Source organism: Perognathus longimembris, chromosome 18 (genome assembly GCF_023159225.1).
Source record: "Perognathus longimembris pacificus isolate PPM17 chromosome 18, ASM2315922v1, whole genome shotgun sequence".
Taxonomy (NCBI): domain Eukaryota; kingdom Metazoa; phylum Chordata; class Mammalia; order Rodentia; family Heteromyidae; genus Perognathus; species Perognathus longimembris.
Window position 1 is genome coordinate 17,136,589 of NC_063178.1, and position 15,950 is coordinate 17,152,538.

The window sequence follows — 15,950 nt, forward strand, 5'->3', positions numbered from 1 at the left end:
CTAATGGGTAGGCCCAGGGTGGCCAGCTGCTAATCTCACCTGAGTGCTGTCTGGGGCAGTGCCCCCCTCCTCTGTTTGATGTTACTAGCTGGCTGTGTTGGGCTCAGATCAGCATGAGGAGGCTTGAAGGCCTGCACTGCCGGTGTAGGTCTTATGCAGGAGAAGGCTGGTAGGCTCAGCCAGGTCTTAGTACTGGCTTTGAGTAAATAGCATGTTGTTACCATAGCTGCTGTCTGGGCTTCTAAGGGTGGGGGGCTGTACAAGGGTGTGTTTTCACATGCCAAGAAGTCTGAGTCAGTGTGCAAGTACTGTAGGCAGCTGGGAATGGCAGCTGTGGACAGAAAGAAATCTTAGTAATGAGGTTGAAGAGCAGAAAAACATAGTTCTAAAATTTAAAATATAAAACTAATTTTAACAGATTTTCAGATAATTTGCAGATAAGACAGCATAGAAAACGGTTAAATAACACACATGAAAATAAAGTAAAAACAATATATTGGTAGAAATGCCCTGCTTCTGTGTGAAAAAAATATGTTATTCTTAAATACCACTTACATGGTACAAAAAAAGTACATGTGGGAAAATCCTCTGCCTTTTCTGTTTCCTCCTAAGAGAAGGCACCTATGGTAGACTCATGAGAAGCACGGACTTCTCTCCCCTCCCCTTTCCCTCCCTCCCTCCCTCCCTCGTACTAGGGCTTGAACTAAGGGCCCGGGTGCTCTCTCTCTGTTCTTGTTGATGAAGGTTCGTGTTCTACCATGTGAGCTGTAGCTTTACTTCTGGCTTTTTGGTAAGTTGGAGATCAGCGTCTGTATTTTTCCTGTCCAGGAACTGCAGTCCCCAAATCACAGCCTGCTGAGTAGCTAGGACTACAGGTGGGAGCCACTAGCATGGGGCCGAGAAGCACTAACTTATAATGAAAGATGTCACTTGCCCAGAGTAAGTGGAGCCTTACACCGACGAGAAGGGTACAATAAATAATACAGAGTTTTTATTATATCATAAGCAGGACCAAGAAAGAAATATTCTGAGTAAGTGGAAGAGGCTATGAATGGAACATTGTGGTTCCTTTTGCTCCCCATCCCTGCTCCTGCCCCTGCTCTATTTGCACACTAGCCTGTGCCCAGATAGAAAAAAGTAGAGAAACTGCTTTTTTTTTTTTGTGCAGTTCTTTTTGTGCCAGATGCTAAGGGAACTAGCACATGTGCACACAGAAACATTGCACATGAACTCTGAGACCACAGTGGGAAAGGTCACAAGTTGAGGTAAATTCTATCCTCGCTTTTCTAAAGGGAGGACAGACAGCTGCTATGTCCTGTAAGCTGGCCAGTGTGACTTTGCTTCCAGGTAGAGTGCTAAAGAGCCCGGTTAAACATTATGGATGTTTAGGAGGCAGAAGAACTTACAAGACACAGGTATCATTTCAGGCATACATACTCAATTTTGAAAAGACTTCTAGATAGGACAGCAGAATTTGTTGGAACTCTGTTATTTTACCTGGACCTGCCTCAGAATCACTGGGGGTTTGTTTCAGAGCCAGATATAAAGAGCTGCCACGAGTTCCCCTCCCTCCCTCCCTCCCCTTCACCCCCCCTTTTCTTTCCCAGACCTGGGGCTTGGACTCAGGGCCTGAGCACTGTCCCTGGCTTCTTTGTGCTTAAGGCTAGCACTCTACCACCTGAGCCACAGCGCCACTTCTGGCTTGTTGTGTTTATGTTCCACTGAGGAATCGAACCCAGGGCTTCATGCATATATAAGACAAGCACTCTACCGCTAAGCCATATTCCCAGCATCAAAGAATTCACATTTCAAATGTGTCTTTTACAGTTTTTTAAAAAATTGTCATTATAAAGATGATGTTCAGCCAGGTGCTCATGACTCAGGCCTGTAATCCTAGCTACTCCAGAGGCTGAGATCTGAGGATCATGGTTCAAAGCCAGCCTGGGCAGAAAACCCCTGAGACTCTTACCTCCAATTAACTACCAGAAAACCAGACATGGTGCTGTGGCTCAAGTGGTAGAGTGCTAGCCTTGAGCTGAAGAGCTCGGAGTTCAAGGCCCAGAGTTCAAGAAGCCCCATGACCCACCAGTAAAAAGGTGATGTACAGAGGAGTTACAGGTAGAGAATACATTTCTGTTTTGGACAGTGTCACGCCCTTCCCTCACTCTCTCCCAGTTTTCTAATGTGTTCTTGTGACACAAGCATTGCTGTCTAGAGAACTACCTCTAGAGTGGTTAATGTTATGGGACTTTGGGAAGATGTAAATTTTGGGGAAAAATACATGTTGGTTAGAAAATATTGATGAAGCTGAATACCATTTTTTCTTTCAAATTTTTATTATCAAACTGATTTACAGAGAGGTTACAGTTTCATACGTTAGGCATTGGATACATTACTTGTACTGTTTGTTACCTTGTCCCTCATACCCCCTCCCCCCTCCCCCTTTCCCTTTCCCCCCATGAGGTGTTTAGTTCACTTACACCAAACAGTTTTGCAAGTATTGCTTTTGTAGTTGTTTGTCTTTTTTTTACCCTGTGTCTCTCAATTTTGAAAAATTTGAACAAATTTGAACAGTGCAGCAATGAACATGGATGTGCAGCTGTCCTTGTCATATCTTGGTTCTAGTATTTGAATATTAAAGATATATTTTATAATGATACAATAGTGATGCATTAAAAAGCTGGGAATGTGGCATTAACTGTACATATTTAAGCTGATACTTGGTGATTGGACTAGTCTGGAAAGTCTGGGATGGTTTTATATGTAAGCAGCACAATGTCCTTACCCAGTTATAGTAACAAACCTTTACTTCTCATTCATGCTACATGATAACAGCAAGTAGGCTGTTGGTCATACATTTAGCTCCTGGTGTTTTTATTCAGGACCCAGAGAAGGAGTAATTCTTATTGGGTTCTGGACATGTTATTATCGTGGGGTGGGCATGAGTGTAGAAGAGGCTGACTAAATATGCAGGCCCTGAGGGATTGGGAGGATGTCATGTTTCTTCCATCTCATTGGCCAAACATGTCATGTGGTTAAAGGCAGCCAGGTGGAGAAGTGAACACTCACAGCCTATGACAGGGTAGTAGTTAGAACCCTGGTGTAGGGAACAGGGAGATATTTGGTTGGGAACAGTAATCCAATTTATGATAGACAGTGATTCACTTAACATGAATTGATTGTCTACAAGAATCAAGTTTTCCTAAGGCATGGAGGATTCAGTGATCAATAAGAGGAGCTCAGTCCAGAAGGCAGAAGGAGTTACGATTAAATAAGTTGCTATGCAACATGATAAATATAAAAACAGCAATATTTCCAAGAACAGAGGCAGGGGAGCTTTAGTCCCCGAGGAGTTGACATTCAGTCTTGGTTTTCAGGGGAATGGTTGAACTAGCCGGGAGTGGGTGTCTGTCAAATACCACCTTAGTCCAGTTAAACTAAGGGCTTAGCATGTGACTGTGACTGACCATTAGAACATTTGGAGTTTCCTAAGGAAAGAACCCTCCAGTTGTGCTGGGCTGTGAAATGGGGCAGAGACTGAAAGAACCTATTTGTCAGGACTGAACTGAGAAGTGATGGGATGTAGAGATCAGGAGTTAGGATAGTTAGAAGGCACATGACTTCATAAAGGGGAGAGGCAGAGCCAGTGAAGGTTGAACTTGAGTTTGTCAGCTCTCTTCTGCTGTTAAGCTTCTCAGAAGGTAGAATTACAGATACTCTTTTATCCCGATAATTTCTAGTGTTTAAACACATTAAAAACATTAGTTGGTTTTATTTATCACCTTAAAACAACAAGCACATTATATCACAGTTTTGGTGGGGCATGGGTAGAGTTCTGACATAGTTGGGTTCCTTGCCTGCTGTACAGTCTCTCCAAAGTCTGCAAATAAGGTGCCAGCTGTGGTGAAGACTTGCCTGGGGAAGAAATGTTGTCTGTGCCATTTTCTGTTGATTAGAATCAAGTTTCAGGTCCCATTCACGGTCCAGAGACAGGATTACCTAAAAACACGAATAGCAAAAGGGAGAATCGGAGTGGCAGTCTACTTCAAAATAGAATTTTGAGACGTTTGCATCATAGCTTCTACTCCATGGTACAAGGCAGTGATTTAGTTCACCAGCAGCAGTAGAGGTTGTAAGAGTAAAATCAACATGTGAACTGAACTTTTAAATGATACCTCCAGGATATCCATATGCTAAAGAGGATTAGAGTTAAAGTAGTCTGATCGATCGGAAATGAGGTGATTGTCAACACAGCTGGTTTTTGAGTAGCTGAGCTGAAGAGCCAAAATCTGATTGCAACCATGCCTTGACACTGACAGTTCTGTGAAGGATTCCGTCTGGTGTAGAGGACAAGAAAAAAGACCAAGAGATAACCAACTCAAGCACCACTAAGAAGTCAGATCTGTTGACTTCTCTTCTCCCCAAAGATACCTGGGTAGGAGGTACCTAGGGAGTATGGAGGCCCAGAGGAATCAGCCTCCTGTCTGCATCCAGATAACATTGTTGGAGCTCCTTCCTGTCAAGTCTTTAAAATGTGGGAGAGGGTTAAGTCATCCTGTGGGCCAGTCAAGTAGCAATGCCACCTTTGACTATGTCACTCTACAAACAGTTGCTTTTTCAGTATTGGGATTTTAATTCAGGGCTTTGGGTTTTCTAGGAAGACACTCTACCACTTGAGCCCTAACATGATTCTTTTTTGCTTTAGTTACTTTTCAGATAAGATCTCATGATTGTGCCAGAGGCCAGCCTAGAGCAGTGATTCCTACTGTGCTCTGTGTACACGGCATGACAGATGTGTGCCACGACACCTGGCTTGTTTTGGTTAGATGAGACCGGACTAATTTTTTGTGCTGATTTTACTTTATTTTTATTTTGCCCGTCCTAGGCCTAGGTGCTATCCCTGAGCCTCATTGTGCTCAAGGCTAGTTAGTGCTCTACCACTTGAGCCACAGCTCCGCTTCCTGCTTTTTCTGAGTCTGCCCAGACTGGCTTCGAACCATGATTCTCAGATCTCAGCCTTCTGAGCAGCTAGGATTACAGGCATGAGCCACTGGTGCCTGGCTTTGTGCTGGTCTTAAACTGTAATCATCTTGATCTTGAGCTGAGCAGTTGGAATTGTGGTGGCCTCAAAAAAGACTTCTTCTCTTGATAAGAAGTGTGTTGACGAATTGAATGTCTGGAAGAAATGGTTGCTTTTCCCCCTACAGTCCTTTAGAGAAAAGCCTTAAGCAATCTTTTTGATAGGTGATTTTTTTTTTTCCATTCCATCGTGACCTTTATTCCTTCCTGAAAAAATTGTGGCTCTGATGATTGGAATCAGAGCAGCTCTCTTGGCTCCTGAGGCAGAAGCCATGACTTGAGAGAAGAACAAATCGGAGGTGCTTCTACTTCAGGTATTCTTTGTCATCTGTCATAGACTACTGTACCTACATTTATATCAAAGAGGATGTAATTTCCATCCTGGTTAAGCCATTGTTACGGGGCGGGGGGTTTGGACCATTTTGGATTTCTGTCACTTGTAGATGAAATTAAACTAGTCTGATATTACAGATGGCATAACCTTAATTTAAAAATAGGCATGGCTCTGAAATCTAAAACTTTTTACCATATCAACTTAGTGAGTCTTGACAGTAACACTAGTTAAGGAAACTTCAGAAGAGGTAACAGCACTGTTGATAGCTGATTTTTAAAAGGAAGGAAAAAAGTTGGCATTTGTATCAGGTCTGTCAGGCATGCCTTGGTGTCATGCTTTGGTGTGCTACTCAGGTGTCATTGCTTGAGGCTTTGAGCATTTCTGTGGTTCTTGGCCACCCACCACCTACGTTAATGAAGCTGTGGCTTTTACAGACGTTATAATATTCTACTTAAAACAGTAATCCTTTAGGTTGTGAAGAAATAAGAATATCATTTGGGGGATGTGTCATAAGGAAAGTTATTGATTTGGAGAGACATTAAGCCACATGGCTAAATAATTCTCAATTTTCCAGATTGGACTGTAATAGTTTCACCCAAGAGTATTATTGAAGATACCCCAGAACAAGGCCTGGGTTCATTGTTGTCTACGGGACTTTTCATTATGTAAGGATGTGTAGCAGTGCTTTGCTTGGTTACTATTGTACTATTTCAAACATGAACAGTTCTTAATGAATGGGTTAGAATGGAGGTACAGCTGCTGGGAAGGCTTTGAATCACTTGCTTACAGTAGACTTGTGTCCTGAAGATCAAATTGCAGCTATGACTCTGTGTGACTTATGGAAGAAAAAGGAAATTCGGGGCAGCAGCATGTTCCAGATCTCTTGTTTTTTTCTAGTCAGTGTAATCATTAGTGCTAGCTTCTGCAACCATTAACATTCCAAGTTGTCAGGTCTCAACACAACACATTTACTTCTTGCCGAAACAATCATATGAAGGGTAGGTGGCCCTCATTCATCTCATGGCAACTTTTTCCAGGGTCATTTCAAACAGAAGGGAGATGACATGGCCTGCTTATCTGCCTTACTGAGAAGTGAGTCACATAACTGATCCTTTTGATCTGAACCAGTGACATGGCCTGGCCTAATTTTGAGCGACTAGAGTATATGTGGGGAAACACCTGGAATGTGTGTCTTTGTTAAACCTTGCAGTGTTTTGATGGCTCAAAGGCTGTCCTCTGGAGGAACTATGTTAGAATTGTCTTGGTGGATGGTCATAGTGGTAATCTAATTCTGCAGAGCCTTTCAAGGGCCACAGAATGAACTGATTTTGTAGATGGCAAGCAGAATGGCTTAGAGCTTGCGTTCTGCCACATACGGAGTGTCTGGGCAAGCAGTTTAACTTGTCTGCTCTAGTTAATGAAGTCACTAACAGAATAGCACCGTTGACAACATGAAATTTTGATGTCTGTAGCTTAGGGGGAAAGCAAAATTTGCTGATGGACAGTTTCAGTTAAAATGTTTAAAAAGTGTTTTTCTTTACTGAAAAGTTAAGTGTTACAAATGCTGAACATTTTATAGAAATTTTTGCTTGTGCTACTCTTTCTTGGTTTCTCTTCAGTATTTTAAGGGAACCAGACCTGTGTTCTTCAATTGTGTTGAAACCAGTAATTAAAAAAGTATTTGGTATTAAATTATGCACATTGTATACAGTCCAAAAGTGGAATACATTTGAAAGGCCCTCCAATGAGAGCTGAAAACATAATACAATGAAAATTTAAAAAAAATCAGGGTTTAATGACGTATTTAACCAATATAGTTAGGATTGATTTTATTATTGCAAGTATTAGAAGTATTTGCAAGTATTTGTTCATTTTGTAGGATTCTGTAGAACATAGCCAACATTTTAGACTTTATAGTGAATTAGGTCTGGCCATTACAATTTCAGATTGAAATTAAAGATCTGTGAGATACAATCTTTTTTCATTGTTCCTTAGAAAAATCATAAAGCTCATGAACATGAGCATGTCATTGTTGTGTATGGGGTGAATGAGTGTCAATTTGTTTTTAACTCTTGCTTAACCAAGAGTTGATTGGCTGTGCTCCAGAGAGTTGTACCAGTTTTTACTACAAGACTCTTGTGATCAACACGTTTTCCTTGTGTGTCATTGACAGAGCAAGAAGAATGATGAGGGAAGCTACTAGGAATGGTTTGCCTCTCTAGCAGTCCTTTCTCTTTGTTCATCAGTAGTTTCCAGAAAGCCTTCAGCAGGTTGTTGTGTGACACATTCAGCTAATACCATTTCCAGGCAGTCTAAAAAAGCTCTAATCCAATGGCTTGTTGGAGTATGTCTTCTTTAGGAGAAATCATCAGTGGAGCTTGAGGCTGAAGCTATTAAGTGTAAAGTGGAATTTGTGCTGCAAGTAGAAATGGAATCATTCGCTCAGTTTTAGTGAAAAGCTGAGATAATGCCACAGAACTGCTAAATGCTCTTTATATATTAGGGCTTGTGAACGTCCAAGACAGGGAGCAGTAAAATGGGAACCTTCCCTTTGTGGCCTAGGTGGTATTTATGAGCTTGGCCACAGTGATGTGTATTTTGTATCTGCCTGTATGTGGGAATGGAGGAATGCAGAGGCATAGAAATTATTCTGCTCTGCTCATTGCATCTTTTCAAGGAAGTCTCTCTTCCACTAGAAGTGAGAAACTTGAAAAAACAACAAGAGAAACATGACTTTGTTTGAGCCTGCAGGGAAATAGATCAATTTTCATATATCAAGCACCCAAAGCCAGCAGATAACTGATTTGATCTGGGAAGTGTAAATCAGGAGTTCCTGGGTTCACTTCCTAAAACCCCCCAAAATAAACAAGAACCCAATCCTTCCCCCACCCCCCTCAAATCCTGTTTTGGCTACCAGATATTTTACATACATTGAGGAATGGTGTGTGTGGTCATAGTCCTTCATAGAAGTGATAAAAAATGGGAAAAGGGATAACTATGTATGCCATTGGAACTAAGAGAAGAGAGCCTGAGGTTGGTGTGGGGACAGTGGTTCTGAGTGCAGATTCCAAGTCCCCGCTTTCAGTCCTCATTAGACAAAGGCCATTTCCAGTCAGGCCTCTGCCAATGGCACCATGGTACAGCTCAGACACACATAGGAAGTTTATTTCATCCTGCTACGTTTCTTTTATAGAACAGTGATAATATAACATTTAAATGATAATGTGCTTGTGAGCCAATGCATGTATGTAGGATAATGTTTTGCTGTGCTTGTGAGTGTTCAGTTGTATTATCACTGTTATTGGGAAATTCTTGAAGAAAATTTAGCAAATACTAGGCTGAAGTAATAACAAGTTGAGGTTTTTGTGAAGCACCTCTCATGTGATATGCTGTTAAGGAATAATTTAGACCTTATCCTATAAGTACTAAAATTTTTAGGTGAGGAAATGGTGAGATGAAAATGTTTTAGTGAGATTGGAACACTGGTAGAATGGTACAGATTGGATGTGAGGTAGAAGGAGAATCATGGCAGAAAACTGTTTGGAATAATTAGTACATATGTGATTGTGGGTGTGTTTTTGGATTGGCACCAAAGGGAACAACAAAGAGCTGGATTTCACTAGAACTCGCCTCCATTTTCCCCTGCCAGTGGAGAGTTTTGAAAATGCTAAACTATAAATTGTCTGAATGATTGAGAGGTATTTTTGAAATTATGCAAAACTAAACTTCCATAGAAATACAACTTATTTTTGTTTCCTCCTTAGTTCTATAAAGTGATCTTTAGTACTTTATCTCCTAAGTCTCTTGCTCTTTCCTTATACATATGTATCTCTCTGTTCATGCAATACTTTGAGATCATGGTTACAATATTGTGACCTTGTTTTACTGAAAGCAGAAAATAGGTTAACAGACTAATTCCTACATAAGTTTTCTAATAAGAAGAAGCAAATGTGGCTATGCTATTATATTTAGTACAGATCAGCATAATTTGTACTCTTTTGGTGCTGCAAATGATTTGTGTCTTATCTAATTTTATTTTCTCTGTATTGAAAGTTTTGATGACTCCTTACTATTTAATTCTTAATTTGGGTACTGTGTCCTTGCTTGTTTTTCCTGTGATTCCTTTTCTTCTATAAATATAGTAGTAGAAGCATCTTTATGTACAGATTGAATATGCCTAACATGAAAATCCAAAATGAAATGTTTCAAACATATGAGCACATCTAATTCTGAAATTAGATGTGTGTAACAAGAAAAGTCTATGCAAAAATTTCCAACTAAAAATTTAAAATATGAAATTCTTCTAGTCTCAACTATTTCATATAAATGATAGTGAAATAACTTCATTTTCATTTTATAAAGAAATATGTTTCCTGCATGTTATGTTTGCACATAGGAGTATGTAGTATTGCATAGGGTATGACGTGCTTCACTTCATGGCCAGAAGAAAGCTTAAACTCTTGGAGCTGTGTGCCTTAGCAGGGTAGTTTGGGGAATCTGACCCAGTGGTTCTTGTGGAGTTAGTTCTGGAAACAGCATCCTGGATAGTCTCAGTCTTCCTCACTGCCATTCTTGTTCTGTGCGTAGAGAGGCTGCTATGCTATTTTTATGCCTCTGACATGACACAGGGCTTTTTGGTGAGCTCACAGTGATTCTTCCTGTATGTCTTTAATTTGAGGTTGGTGTGCCGGTCCACTCACTGTGCTGGGGCTTCTGCTCAGTGGAGTGTCAGGATTACCCGGCCCAGTCCTTGAAGAGCGCTGATGAAAATCATTTTACCTCAGAGTTTTTGGAAATAAAAGGTCTCATTTAAAAGATAGTGACTTCTTTAAAAAAATTTTTAAGTTGCAGGAACAGATGCTTTGTTTAGCAGTTTCCCCCCTCACCTCACACTTACATTGCCTGTGGATGGAGACCAAGTTTTAACTGCTAATTCACAGTCTAATCTGAAATTTAATTTCAAAATCAAATTCTAGTTTCCAACTGTCTGAGGTGAAAAAACATGTGCCTTCATATACCAAATCAAAGCATTTGAAGACACATTTGGTAAGTCATGGCTAAGTATAACTTTGCATATTTTTAGTTCTAAATAATGCAGCCAGCTGTGGATAGGCTGTCATGGTACTGAAGTTAGCTAAGAGTTGACAACTACCTAGACTCCATTAGTCTAGTGCCTGTAAATAATCTTTCTAAGCAGAGCTACTTACTCTCATTCAGGATGCCATTCCTGACAGTTTATTCTATTTGTTTACCATTACTTCTGTTACTTTTCTGTTTCTGTCCTCATGCATCTGAAAACCGAATTAAGTCACTCTATTTTTTAGATTTTTTTTGTCATGGTAAACAGTTAAAATCATTTCTGTAGGTCAAGAACTGTTCTGGGAATAAAATCTAGAGCCTCATGGCATGCTAGGCAAGAATTCTATCACTGAGTACTTGGGTGAATTTTAATGCAGACCTTATTAAAAAAACATACCTTAAGATAGATACTGATATTATCCCCATTTTGCAAATGGGAAATCAAAGTAGAGAGTGGAAAAGTAACCAGGTGCAAATCTGGATGTAAATGTAAACAGCTTAGACAACTTGGGTTCAGAGCCTGTTCTCTTTTTTTTTTTTTTTTGGCCAGTCCTGGGCCTTGGACTCAGGGCCTGAGCACCATCCCTGGCTTCTTCCCGCTCAAGGCTAGCAACTCTGCCACCTGAGCCACAGCGCCCCTTCTGGCCGTTTTCCATATATGTGGTGCTGGGGAATTGAACCGAGAGCTTCATGTGTAGGAGGCAAGCACTCTTGCCACTAGGCTATATTCCCAGCCTCAGAGCCTGTTCTCTTAAACATAGTGCTATGTTTCTTTCTAGTTAGTGGTACCTCAGCTCTCTGGAATCTTCTTCAAATCTGAGTTGCTTCCAGGATAAGCTAGCTCTTTCATATGAAAGATCCAATTTTATATAAGCAGATGTTTGTCTTACAACAACAACAGGTTTAAAATCAGATGTTGAGTCCTTGTTTGATATCATTCTGACCTTAGCTCCCTTGTGATATGAGTTCACTCACAGGCATTGACAAGATTAAATCTAAGTAGCAAGGTACTTGGCACATAAAGGTGTTTAGAAAATGGCAGGTATTATGCTTATAATTTAAAAAGTCAAGAACTGTAATTAACTTTAAAGATGTGCTGGTGTGTGCTTACATTTAGTCAGCTCATTTATAATTAATGGACCATGAAGAAAGGCTTCCTTTATTAGTCACCTAGGGAGAAAGCAAGGATCTATTTTTATTTTGTTTTAAAACACTAGTCTTTCCACAAGCTAAATGACAAGAGAGAATTTTTGTCATTCAGGAGAAAATATGGAGTTTGGGGGTTTAGCTTAGCAGTAGAGTTGTCACTGAGTCCTGGGTATCAACACTACAAAAATAAAAGATATACAAAACTTTTTTTAACATCTACTTAGGTCATAAGGTATCTTTTGCATGTGTTTTCCCCCTTCTTCTATTTGTAAAAATGACACATTTTATTGTCCAGTTGGAGTAAAGGACCTTATGAAATTTTTCTTAATATCACATTAAAATGGTGTTTGCATTCTTTAATTATAGTCCTTGAAATTAACTTCAAATTTTGTACTAAATAAAGCACAGCCACTGCCATAATTAATGGTACTAAAAAATAGATTGCTTGATTTCTGAATTGTTTTTATGTGCTGAACTATCTATCCATCTCCCTTATTTTCCCCAAATGAGGTAACAGGTCTTCATTGCATGGGGAATCAGCTCAATTTTGTGTAGTCTTCTTTCATTTTTATAAGGATTTGCTGCTGAAAGAAGCTTTTTTAGTGGAGACATGTGCATTTATGGTGTTTATTAAAAATGACAGATTATTTTAGAACACTATAAATTGCATGTTTATTAGGAATGTCTCCCTTGTGTTCATTGGATAAGTGATATCTGATTTCAGTGACTGGCTGAGTCTTTTAGGAGACTCTGGTTAGGAAACTTTAGTCTAAGAAGAACTTTGGCTTATCACAATCCCTGGGTTACTGCTTATAACCAGATTAGGTAAATGATTAAAAATAGCTGAACTCTTTCACAGATGATATCCTTTGAACATTCTCAAATTAGCTTATTCTGAACTCCAGTAAGGCTGCAATTTTCCAAAGTTCACTTATTCTTCACCTAATAGAAATCATACTGTAGTAGAAAGTTTTAGGGAAGAGTCCTTCAGATGTCTGCACCACTTTCAAAGTGGAAATGAGGAAACTGAGGCTAACATGAGGCACAGATAATCTTGTTCTAATCACAAAGTGGCGGAACAGAGAGAATGAGAGCCTGGCTCTGCAGTTAGGTAGCCTGGACTTCCCTCACATCCCTAACCAGCTACTTAAAAAGGACAAGTAGTTTAGATTCCCAAAGTCTCCTTTCCTTATTTATTTGCTAGTAGCACTTAGTAATTCTAGCTTCTTCAGAGCAGGTGCAAGGATTGAATGGGCTAATGGACACAAAGGATTGGGCACTTGTACGTAGCCTAGCATTAAATTCTCAAGTGTTACTTACTACATAAAAAGTGGTAGTAATGAAGTCCCTGAATTTCTACAGTACCTCATAGCGTATAGATTTTCCTCTCATCCTCTCATTTGACCAGCGAGTCTCATGAAATCATGCTAGGAAGGAATGTCTGTATTATTTGCCCAGGGGACACCCAGCTCCCCAGTGTCATGAAGAGAGTCAAGCTTTGTAACTCTGAAGAGAACCACAGTGTATGTTCTAAAATACGCCTATAAAGGTCGCAAAATACAGGCTTTAAACTCAGGTGTTCATTTAGAAAGTCCTTTGAGCTTTGGGGAGAATGTTTGCTTTGAGGTTCAGTTTAGAGAAGTGATTAGTCCATATTATCTTCCAGCTGTAGCAACTTGGGAAATTTTCATTAAAAATATGACTTAGAGAATTAGTTATAAAAACAAAACAAGCCAGTCACTGTTAGAGTAGTGGAGATCAGTAGAATTACCTTTTGAGGCCAGCCTAGGCAAAAACTTCTCGAGACCTCATTTCAACCACTATCTGGGTTTGGTGGCCTGTACCTGTCAACCCAGCTTTGATAGGAAGTAGACAAAGGAGGATTATGGTCCAGTAAGCACCGGGCACAAAGTGAGGCTCCATTAAAAAAAACGATCAGAGCACACCGGTGGCTCACACCTGTAACATCCTAACTTTATGTAGTACTGTACCTAACCAGTACCGTATGAGATTAAAAATTAGGTTTCAAAAAGAAAATTAGGTCTGCTGAATTGCTCCAACTTGACTGAAGCTGTCTTCATGTCCTTTGAACCCGATAATTTCCAGTGTAAGGGAGGAAGCTTTAAGAACAACACTCAGGCTCTGAGTTCAAGCACTGGAAACTGCACCCCCCACCCCCCACAGGTTTCCTGAGCTGTTGGCACCACTGTCTCACATCTTTAATCCCAGCTACTCAGGAGGCTGCGATTCGATCCGAGGATTAAAGTATAAAGATAGACCTGTGAGACTCTTAGCTCCAGTTAACCAGCCCAAAGCCAGAACTGTAGCTCAAGTGATAAGTAGCTCAAGTGATAGAGCTCCAGCATTGGGTGGAAGAAGTTAAGGGACAGCATCCAGGCCCTGAGTTCATGCCTCAGTGCTAGCACACACAAACACTCAAAAATGTTTTCTGATGAGTAACTTCTTGTTTCTTCCTAAGACAAATCCAGGTTTAAAGGTAAATCTTTTAATAACAAGTGTAAGAAGGGCAGGAACCCCAGAAAATTACCTTTGCTCTGTTTCTTTATTGGTTTCTTCATCATATGCAATTGTAAAACAGTAACAAAAGTAGTTGTAAAGGAACATCCAGTTTAGTCCATTTCACACCTGAGAAGACCAGGCTCAGTGGGTCATGGCTTAGACGCCACATGACACAGACTCTGGAATCTTACTTGAGTGAACCTCTTAGTAGGCAGAGATGATGTGGTCTTAGTGTGGTTATTTGTTTATCTTTTGATTTTTGAGACAGGGTTCACCAAAATGGCCTAGGCTGGTTTTGAATCTTTGAGCTCAAGCAGTCCTTATGACTCAGCTTCCCAGGTAGTTGGGATTACATTGCTCATTTTTGATCAAGGCCTTTTTGTATGATCTGTAATCTAAATAAAACCTGACAAAACATGATTAAATATTTTTAATTGGATGAATGTACAATGGCTATGTCCACATGCTCACTTGGGCTTTACTAGTTCAAGTGAGGGTCTGATTTGGCCCAGGAGATGATGATAGGTATCTTGATGTCCCACAGTCCCACCACTTTGGAAGCTGAGGCACAAGAATCACATGAACCTATGGGCCATTTTGGCTACATAGCAAGATCATGTTACAACCCTCCAAGGCTTCAAAAAGGTTATATGAAAACTAAGTATTCCTTCTTGGCCTTTTGGCTAAGATCAAGTGTAGTATCTGTTCTTATCAGTTTAATATCTGATATGTCCTCTATCTGAAGACTATACGTGCTCATGTGCGGGCACACGTGTGTCCACGTACACACTTTTTTTTTTTTTTTGCCATTCCTGGGCCTTGAACTCAGGGCCTGAGCACTGTCCCTGGCTTCTTTTTGCTCAAGGCTAACACTCTACCACTTGAACCACAGCACCACTTCTGGCCTTTTCTGTTTATGTGGTGCTGAGGAATCGAACCCAGAGCTTTGTGCATGCTAGGCAAGCACTCTACCACTAAGCCACATTCCCAGCCCCATCGAAGACACTATATTAAATGGATTTTGGGGCCTCCTTCCACTCCACGCATCTTCCTGGTATTGCAGTATCTCTTGGAACGGTGCACACAAAGGAAAAAAGAAAAAGGAAAACTAAAGTGTAGTTTTCCCCCAATTCTTCCCTTTCTCCTGTTTTAAAGCCTTTTGGAATGGATGAAATAATATTTCCTTTGTACTCTTCGCTTAGCTTTTAAATTTACAATTCCATCAGCCTTATTTTTATTCAATAAAATCACTTTTAAAGATTTCATAAGCCTTTAATACCATGAGATGATCTCATGTTCGTGTAATTATTTGATAGCATATCAGTTGTCAAAAGGTATGGAAAATGATAGTATTTCCAAGTAGAATAATTAAGCTACTATATTAACTATGGATAAAAATATAGAAACACAGATTTTCCAATGTATGATATACATATATATATACATATATATATATATCTTGATTCGGTCTTGAGAAATAGTTATTTTTAAGGGAAATACCTTTTGTCATAGGGATTTGTCTAGGATTGGCAGTATTTCCTTGAACGTGAACTTGAGTGTTCCAAGTCTCGTTAATAATTAGCACTTGTGTGATTGACTGTTAGAGAGGGGGAAAAAGGCTAAAGATTCCTGGGAATTAATTGTCTTTGCTGGAAAATAAACTTATGTTAATTCTTTCTCTTTAGAGTATTACAAAAAAAAGTGACATGTAGCTCTCAGGATGAACAGCACAAGTTGCTAATGGGATTCTGACATGAGCTCTCATTATGGGTTTGGGTTTTTCTTCCAC

General features: G+C 40.0%; 1 protein-coding gene and 1 pseudogene across 1 annotated transcript in view; both read left to right on the forward strand.

Annotated features, from left to right (window-relative positions):
* Ccny (cyclin Y) overlaps positions 1–15,950 on the forward strand; it is a 110,036-nt gene that overhangs the window by 17,722 nt on the left and 76,364 nt on the right. The window lies entirely within an intron of this gene.
* On the forward strand, positions 14,825–14,956 carry LOC125367367 (annotated as a pseudogene).